The following is a 9,192-nucleotide window of genomic DNA, read 5'->3' as shown; positions in this document are numbered from 1 at the left end:
TGAACATGGGTTGATTAACATTTGGAGCACAGATTCCCCATCATGCAGTGCTCCCCTGCTTCTCTGGTCCCAGAATTCACTGCAGTCTCTGCTTCAGGCTTTCTGTTCTCCATCTCTCATGTAAATGAATGGTCATCGGGTTCCGTCTCGGATGCAAAGGAGACCTAGGGCAGTTGTTTCACTCTTGTCACCCTTATCTGGAGGGTCTTAGGTGTGTCTCTCACTGTGTCTTAATCAGTTTCATTTATGTAGAGGAGGGGAGGGAGGGGAGTGAGTCAGACAGACTGCATCCTGTGTCAGGGTTCCCAAGAACCCACAGCTGAGACATAACAGCAGTCAAAATGAAATATCAGAAATGGACTGAAGTGCTGGACAGGGTGGGAAAACCCGATGACATTTAATATGAATAAATGCAAGGTACTCCACCTTGGGGGAAAAAACCCTGCATCACATATAGGCTTGGCAGTGCTACACTCGCTAGCACCATGGCTGAAAGGGATTGAGGGTCATGATTGACCACAAGATGAACATGACCCACCAGTGCAATGTCGCAGCTGGTAAAGCAAACAAAACTCTGGCACGCATCCATAAATGCTTCTTAAGCAAATCTCAGGATGTCATCCTCCCACTGTATTCGGCCTTGGTGAGGCTGCAGCTGGAGTACTGCATCCAATTCTGGGCTCCACAATTCAAGAAGGATGTGGAGAAGCTTGAGAGAGTCCAGAGGAGAGCCACACACATGGTCAGAGGACAAGAGAACAGGCCTTATGATGAGAGGCTGAGAGCCATGGGACTCTTCAGCCCGGAAAAGCGCAAGCTTGGGGGTGACTTGGTGGCAGCCTATAGCTACATAAGGGGTGTGCATCAGGATCTGGGGGAACACCTGTTTACCAGAGCACCCCAAGGGATGACAAGGTCCAATGGTCACAAACTCCTCCAAGACTGTTTTAGGTTGGACATAAGGAAAATCTTCTTTACTGCCCGAGCCCCCAAGGCCTCAAATAGGCTCCCTCCAGAGGTGGTTTAAGCAGCTACTCTGGACTCCTTTAAGAAGCATTTGGATGCATGTTTTGCTGGGATCCTTTGACCCTAGCTGACTTCCTGCTCCTGGGGCAGGGGGCTGGGTTCAATGATCCTCCAGGGTCCCTTCCAGCCCTAATGTCGATGATGTCTTTGAAAAGACGGGTCAACAGGAGAGATGTAGTTATGGGAATCACTGGAAGAAAAGTACAAACTGGGACAAATTTGCATGTAAAAGCACCTACAAATAGGGCAGAGAATAAGGTGGAGGGGGTAAGAAAGAAGTTTGAGGGGATGAAACTGAAATGGGAAACCAGAAGCAGGGTACTAAAGAAGTAGGAGGAAAGGTCAGAGAAAACAGGGAGACAACCATTGCAAAACCATGTTAAAAAGACATTTTAAGAAATGGGGATTGATTGATGTTGTCAAAAGATACTTAAAGAGCAAAAAGGATGAGGATAGAAGCCCTTGAATAGGACCAGGATAAGGACTTTACTGAGAGTCATGGGCGACTGGTGCCACCTTAGTCGGGGGGGGGGCACGTGCCCCACCAGTTACCAGTCAGTGACTGGGTGGGGGGGCATGGCTAATCTCACCAACTGGGGAGGGGGGGTTCCACCATGGCCAATCACGCCGACCGAGAGGTAGCTGAAATGCTCCCGGAAGTGGCCGCAGCACTCCCAGAAGTGGCTGCAGCACTCCCGCTCCCCGGCCAGTGCTCGCAGGTGGGGCACTGGCACTCCCACCTGCCCCTCCCCCCCCTCCCACCACCTATGTGGGGAGTGTGGCCTGTCAGGGGGCGCATCAGCAATCTTAGGGGGGGCACAGGGGTGCATCTCATCATGCATTGCCACTGCCAAGAGCAGTTTCAATGGCTTGGAGAAAGCAGAAACTGAATTGTTGGTGGTCAAGATTAAAGCAGAGATACAGTAGTGATTGTAGATGTATATTCAGTAGGTTTGGAGGTGAAGAATGGAAGAGTAGTGGTGTGGTAATATGAAAAACAAGTGGTGCTTTAAAGCATATTCAGGCAAACAGATAACCAGAGTGAACTGAAATAACTTTTTGCCAGACAAGGAAGTGGAGTCATTCCATTCCTCTGCCTCACATCCTTCTGGAGTGGCTTAATCTCCAATCTGCTTTACTATGTGTCTGTAATAGGTAGCTGCCACACTCTTGCTTCTCAGATATATGGAGTAACCTCTTTATTCTGGTGCTCTATGACTCAGAGGAGTGCCAGTAGGTTGGCTACTGCACTTCTGTGACCCATTAGATACACAAGTCTATTGGCTCACATTTTACTTTCAGGATAGTAGCTGGATATCAGATTCATGTAACTACATGTATGTTTGAAATCTTATGAGATACTGAATTTCAAAAGTAACAGACAAACAAACATCTCTGCTCCTGAATCTTTTATTTAACACCAAGAGGATGATACTATGAATGAGATCAGTGGTGTTGGGATTAACTGTGGATTTTTATTCCTTCATAGTGTTCCTCCGTTCCTGTGTTGAATTTACTATGGCCCAGAACTAGGGGGAAATTTATCTCAATGCATACCAATGGACAAAATTGTATGAAAGTAAGAAGTAAACTTAATTTAATGAGGTTTCAGTCAATGCAAGAAGAGAACAGGGCATGATAAAATATAGATGTGTGGTGTGATAGCACCATGAGAAGAATCATGGGTAGAAAGGAGAGGAATCTAAAGAATGAATGGAGGGGAAACTTACGGGTTGCTCTGCCTGTATGTAGTAGGAGGATAGGCATAGGGAGCAAGGAGGTGGGGAAAAGCTAGCAAGAAAGGGGAATAGAAGAGCAGAGAAACAGGAAAGGGAAGGAAGAAAAAAGGGGCCAGGAATAAAGATGTATGCGAGAAAGAGTATGTTTTTAAGCAGTCCAAACAAACCAGCTTAATTAAAGACCCGTTTAAAAACAATCATGTTAATTCAAGAATACAGGCTATGATCTGCAACATTTTACAATCCTTCCTAATTTTTCCTCTTCCAGGTACTATTAAAAGGTAAAAGTTACTAGAAAATCAATGAAGAATCTTCATTTAGTATTTTAACAGGGGAAAATTAAGAGGGAGGGTGGAGACTGCCACATTTAACCTGTTATTTAATTTTTCACAAGTTTAACCTTTCAAAGGAAAACAAAATGAATACTGTAGAGTTTGTAACCTGAAGATCAACAACATAAAAAAGGAAATGTAGCCTTCTGTGGAGCCATAACATCCCAGGTTTAATGCTTAGAGAGGTAGTTAGCTATGTTAGTCTTAGGTGAGGCAGAAGGCACAGCAGGGTGGCACCTTAGAGACCCGGGTGGTCCTCCAGTGGCTGCCTATACGTGTGCTGGTTCATGTTGTAATTAGAAAACATCAGAGCAGACTCGATTAATTTGGCAGATGACCAAACGACTCCATCTACATACCACACAGCCTGTTCTGACAAGCTGTGCTTGCTGCCTCTGAGAAAATTAAGGAACTGAACTGCCTTATCAGTGTTTTAACCAGTTAGGGTGCTTGTAGTTGTGCAGGGAGGCTATTCTGATACGCTGTGATTACAGCATGTTGGAGCAGATTTGATTAACTGAGGCTGCTGGAGCACGGTAATTAGCACGCCTTTAGCAGCCTCCATGTCTCATGTATCAGTGTCCCCATACATCAAAATGGCGGCAGGGGCACTTTAACTAAAGCTCATTTGACAAGCTTTGGTTAAAGCACCCCCACTGCCATTTTGAAGCACAGAGACACTGATACATGAGATTCTGTGGGCACTTTAATTAGAGCAGCTCTCCCCTCCCACCCCCAGAGCACATGGAAATATTAGGTCTGCGTAAAGCTTCGGTCCCTGATTCGATTTGGCGGAGATTTGGCCCAATTCGGTGGCCGAGTCTCCAAATCCGTACCGAATCAGAGGACCCTTTAATCTCTCCAAATAAAATTGGAACTCTCCGAATCGGTTTGGAGAGATTCGGAAATTAGGACATAGACACAGCTTTAAATGTTGTTTCTACATACCTCTAGGTAGCAGGGGCTCATGAATCCTGCAATGCTGGGGTGCGTGGAGTGTCCCACAGAAGCACAGGGGGCTCCCTAGCGTGCTTGGCAGCAGACCCAAAAGTGGACAAGCACTTTTGGTCCCCATCTGGGTCCACCGGGGAATGCGCTGGGGGGCCCCCCCATACCTTCCTGGCTCGGTGACTGGTGGCTCCTGGGTCTGGGAGGGGGCACCCAGGGTCCTCCTGTGGCCGATTGCCTAGCCGGGGGGGGGCCTCCATGCGCTCCCTGGCAGACCGGAAGTGGACTGAAAGTATTTCCAGTCCACTTCCAGGTTCACCACCGAGCACACGGGGGGGCTCCCCCGTGCTCCTGTGGGATGCTCCATGCACCCCAGCATCGCAGCATTCACAAGCTGCGCCTGCTATCTCAAGGTATGTAGAAAAAACTTTTAAAGCTGTGTCTATGTCCAAATTGCTGATTCTCTGAATCAGCATCCAATCTTCAGATTTGGATTCAGCTGAATCTAATCGAGGACAGTGATCCGAATCAACGAATTGAATCACTGTCCCTGATTCGGGCTGAATCTGAATCCGAATTGAATAAGGCCTGCTTTGCACACCCCTAGTGAATATGCCCTTAGTCTCTAAGGTGCTACCCTACTCTACCTTCCATCAGTTTTAATGTTGGAAATCTGGAATGCCTGACAATAGTAATCCATTAGCATATTTGGGATCTAACCTTGAATCTTTCTGTCAAGTTTAGCGGAGTGACATGTTCTGTGCCGATAACAAAGGAAAAAGGAAGGGAAAAAAGGGACAGAGCAAATGACAAAATACTATCTAAAAGTGAAGAACAGGCATGTTGGGAGCTTCAATATTTATGCTAATGCATAAGTTCCCAAACGTTTTCTTATTGCGTATCCCCTTCCATATTTACCTACGTACCCTGCCAGCATACATTTTATTTTAAACCCTTAAATGCCAATTATTATAATGAAAATGAAATCCGCCATTACACAATTTCTCCCACGTGCCTCCCAGAGAAGTCTTGTATACCTCCAGGGGTACATGTATCACAGTTTGGGAACCCTTGTCTCAGTGCTTTTCAAAAACCCAAATAAACATACAGAATCAGGGAAACCTTCTCAGTGTACAGAATAGTCTCTTTCTCCCACAAGCAGCAAAGGATTTTTTTTTAATCCACATTGTGAGAACGCTAATAATTGGCATATGCCCCCAGATGAGCCCCCAAGAAACACAATGATGAAGCACTCTGTGTGGGTTAGACAAAATGAAACAGATGAGCAATGTAGGTGGGTAGGCAGGGAGAGGGAAGGGAATAGAAGGACAGATGACAGGTGACTAAGAGGGAGACCTCACCTAGATTATGAAATTCAAATCTACCAGTACATTCTCCTTATTCTACCATTTTTCCTTCCCTGCCTTCCTTCCAATATATACACAAACATACTCAGATAATTTAATTTGAGCAGTTTCAATGCTGCTCATAAATGCCCCCAAGGACATTGCTACTGGTTTCTAATACCAAAATGGCCTTGAAGACCTGGCTCTCCCTGAACTTTTATGTAGTGCTTGTAGAACTCAGTGGCCACATCTACATGAGATATTTATTGCACAGCTGCCTAATTAGCTTTGCAGTAAAGTCTTAATGTCTACACGTGCAGCCCTATTAGACCACAGGAAATTAATTAACTCCACCGTAAATACAAGTACTAACCTGCGGCGGAGTTCTTGAGTGCTCAGTCATACATATGTAGACGCTGACGGGGCTGGCCAGGGCATGAGGGTGCTTCAGTGCAGGGGCTGCCTGCTGACTGGCCCCACACTGGAGCACCCTCATGCCCCAGCCAGCCCCTCTGCAACATGTTGAGCTGGGTTGGAGCAGCCCTGAGCTGGCAGGTTGACCCCCTGGGCCACATGCCAGCTGGAGCTACTCTGACCCAGCTCAACGTGCTGCAGTCCTGGGCACACATTCAAATGCAGTGCCTGGGAGCAATAAACTCTGGCATGATATTTATCTTTGATACGCATCAGAGTTTATTGCTCTGTGTTAAAAGCGCACACAGTTTGTATGTCTTTAGTTCAAAACTTTCAAAATTAAACCTGCTTCTGTTTAGAAGATTTGCCAAAAACACCCTCATTAAAACAAGATCAACGAGTGTTTTCATTATCGCATTTTTAAGTGTGAGAGGAAATTACAAAGCCTTGTAGCCATGTACATTTTCACAATTTTTTTAAAAGTTTCAATGACTACACATGTATGCATGGATACATACATATGTACATACTCACTTTCCTTTAAGTAGCATCTTGCAGTACTGGCAGCCCAAACATTCAAGTGAGACAAGCCAATTTGCTATTACTGTTCTTGTCCAAGTTAAGTGAAATTAAAAAGCTAGCCTTAACAGGGAACATTGAATGAGGCAAAGGTCCTGTGGTGAAAAATATATATGATCATGATAGTAGGCTGCAATCTAATGTATATGTACATGGGAGATGAATTAAGGTTGAACAGATAACTTTAATATGTCCTAACAGTTAAATGCCTGACTGTGCAACCTTTCCTTTTAATATAAGAAATTTAAAATATTTTAAAAAAATATTTGGGTCTTTTTTAATTATTCACAATGTTGTTAGTAAGCTGAAGTATAAGAACTTCCATTTTCTGAGGTCAAAGCATAGACATCTCCTGTTTGGGCTAACAGAACAGGAGGTACCATCAATAGACTGTTATCCTCTTTGTGGGACACCCACAGCAATGGAAGTGATCCTTATGGATCTCATAGCTGCTGACCCTCTGCTATAACAGTGAAATGTGTAGATCTAGTAATTCTGAATTTTATTTCAGGTTCTGGAGGAGAGGGTGCATCAGTGCCCTCTGTCGTTGTCTCCCCAACCTATTCTTCCCTCGTCCGTTGTAGCCCAAGCTCATATCTCTATTCTGTTCTCTTCCTGTCACAGTTGCACTAAAGTCAGGCTGTTCCTCCTCCTCCCTGGGTGCCAGTGGGGCGTCACATAAAAGAGGCAGTTTCAGTTTTCTTTTACAGTATCTGGTGTGACAAATACCCTCAGCAAAGGAGAAAGGCAAGTATAGGGAATTCCTGTTTAAACATAGCAGCTTTCCACAGCCACGCTGCAAAGCGGGTACATGCAAGGTCTAACCACCATTTAGGAGATGTAAGAGAATGGGGCATATTGGTAGGGATTAGAATTTTGGATTGGTAATTTGGATTGTAATATTTTTTCCTAAAAGCATGGAATCAAATACTATGAGGGAAAAATACATATCCCTCAAGTTATATATATTCCTTAGCAAGTGTTCCTAAGGAAGAAATGTGATGCAGTAAAACTCTTCTTGCCAGACTGCTTACTTCTTTTGTTGGTAACGGGAAGTGGGGACAAAATTTCCCTTCGGGTAATGTGAGCAATATATGCATTCTGAAAACTTCCTAAAGATATAATCTAGCACCAATGGGTTAATTCATTTTGCATGTAGATGCACAGAGACATTTTCCTTTCAATTCAGATCATATTCACAGCCCATATTTGGCACTTTCCATTACATCATACAAGCACACACACACAGAGCTCAAACCCTCTTTCTTTCTCACCCGCTCTCTCCACTCTTCTCTCTTTTCTGCACACCCGTCAGTTATAAACATTTTCAACATACGCCATTTTCCTTTCTTCTTTTGCTGCATAAAAGAATGCAGTGAAAATAACTACTGCTCTGAGGACCAACTTTTCCTCTCAGCAAGTTTAATCTTGCAAGTGGCAGAACACTGCTTAGAAACACACACTTAAGTATGCCGTAGTCTCATTAACTTTAATGAAGTCAGTGGGACAAGTCATATAGGTACATACGCATACGTTTAACCTCCCCCTCCCACTCCTGGCAGTGTCATTTCTACACACACTTAAGTCAACTATTTATTTCTCTTTGATTCAACAAGTCAATCTCTGTTTCATTCCCTAAATCTAAAAACTGCATTTACTATATAACCTCAGCAATATGAGCCTAGAACGTGGTCTCAGGTACACAGGTGTTTCATCGGCAGCAATGTCAGCAACTCAAATGCCCATTTATACTATGATAACCAGTCTCCAGCTAAAATGGAGGCATGAATCATATTGATGCTGGCCATCTCTACTACCCATCCTGTTCACAGAGCAAGACAACGTTCCCTAGATATAAGACACACTCGTGTCAATCCAGACAGGATGGGAACGATGCCCGTGCACCTCAACAAGTGGCTGTGTGGATGCCCAAAATATGTAAAACAAGATGTGGTAAAAACCCAAAATGAGACACTAAAGACATCAACATGGAAAAGGATCTTTCACAGATTACCCCTCCCTCCCCCAAACCCCAACTCCGCAGCTTCTGCTGACGAAGGGAACTGTCTGCCACAGAAGTCACCGGGAACCTGGAGTGGGAGGGGCACAGGTAACTCTGGGACCAACATGGGTGGAAGGCAGAGTAGATTTGCACCTTATAGACTAACCAAAGTAGGTAGGTACACAAATAGATATAGGTTAGATATAGAGGGCTCCATATAGATCTCTTTCTGTGAGTATGTGTGTGTGCGTGTATGTATGTACACACACACATATATATAGTTATATGTGTGTGTATCTATATATATCTATCCATAGCTAGATAAATAGATCTCTCTCTCTATATATACGCGTATGTGCATATGTAGGAATCCGACCGATTCTGGCCCCCTTCACCACACATATACACCCCCAGCCACCCACCCCGGCCCCTCACTGCATAGTGGTGCAACCTGCAGTTCCCAGACCCATCATGGTACAACCCCCTTCCCCCCCGCCCCAATGGTTTGCTCTATTGAGTGCGCCGGCGGCCACGGCGGCGCGACGCTTTGGGCGAATCCAACTGCTGTACGCGGGGGAGGGGTTGGGCGGGGAGAGGCCTCACATACCGAGAGCTTCTATGAAAGTGCACGGGGGCGGAGAGCAGCCGCACTGCCTGCCCTCTCCTACCCGGCCGCGTGAAGAGGATAAAGCCGCGCAAAAGACGGCGTTTAATGGTTCCTTCCCTATTTTCCCCCTTTCTCTATCAGGGGCAATGGTGCAGGCCGGAAGCGCGGGGGGCGGGGCCTCGCGCAGCCCTGGCCGGCG

Source organism: Alligator sinensis, unplaced genomic scaffold (genome assembly GCF_000455745.1).
Source record: "Alligator sinensis unplaced genomic scaffold, ASM45574v1 scaffold486_1, whole genome shotgun sequence".
In the NCBI taxonomy this organism is placed as follows: domain Eukaryota; kingdom Metazoa; phylum Chordata; order Crocodylia; family Alligatoridae; genus Alligator; species Alligator sinensis.
Note: the sequence above shows the minus strand (reverse complement) of the source record.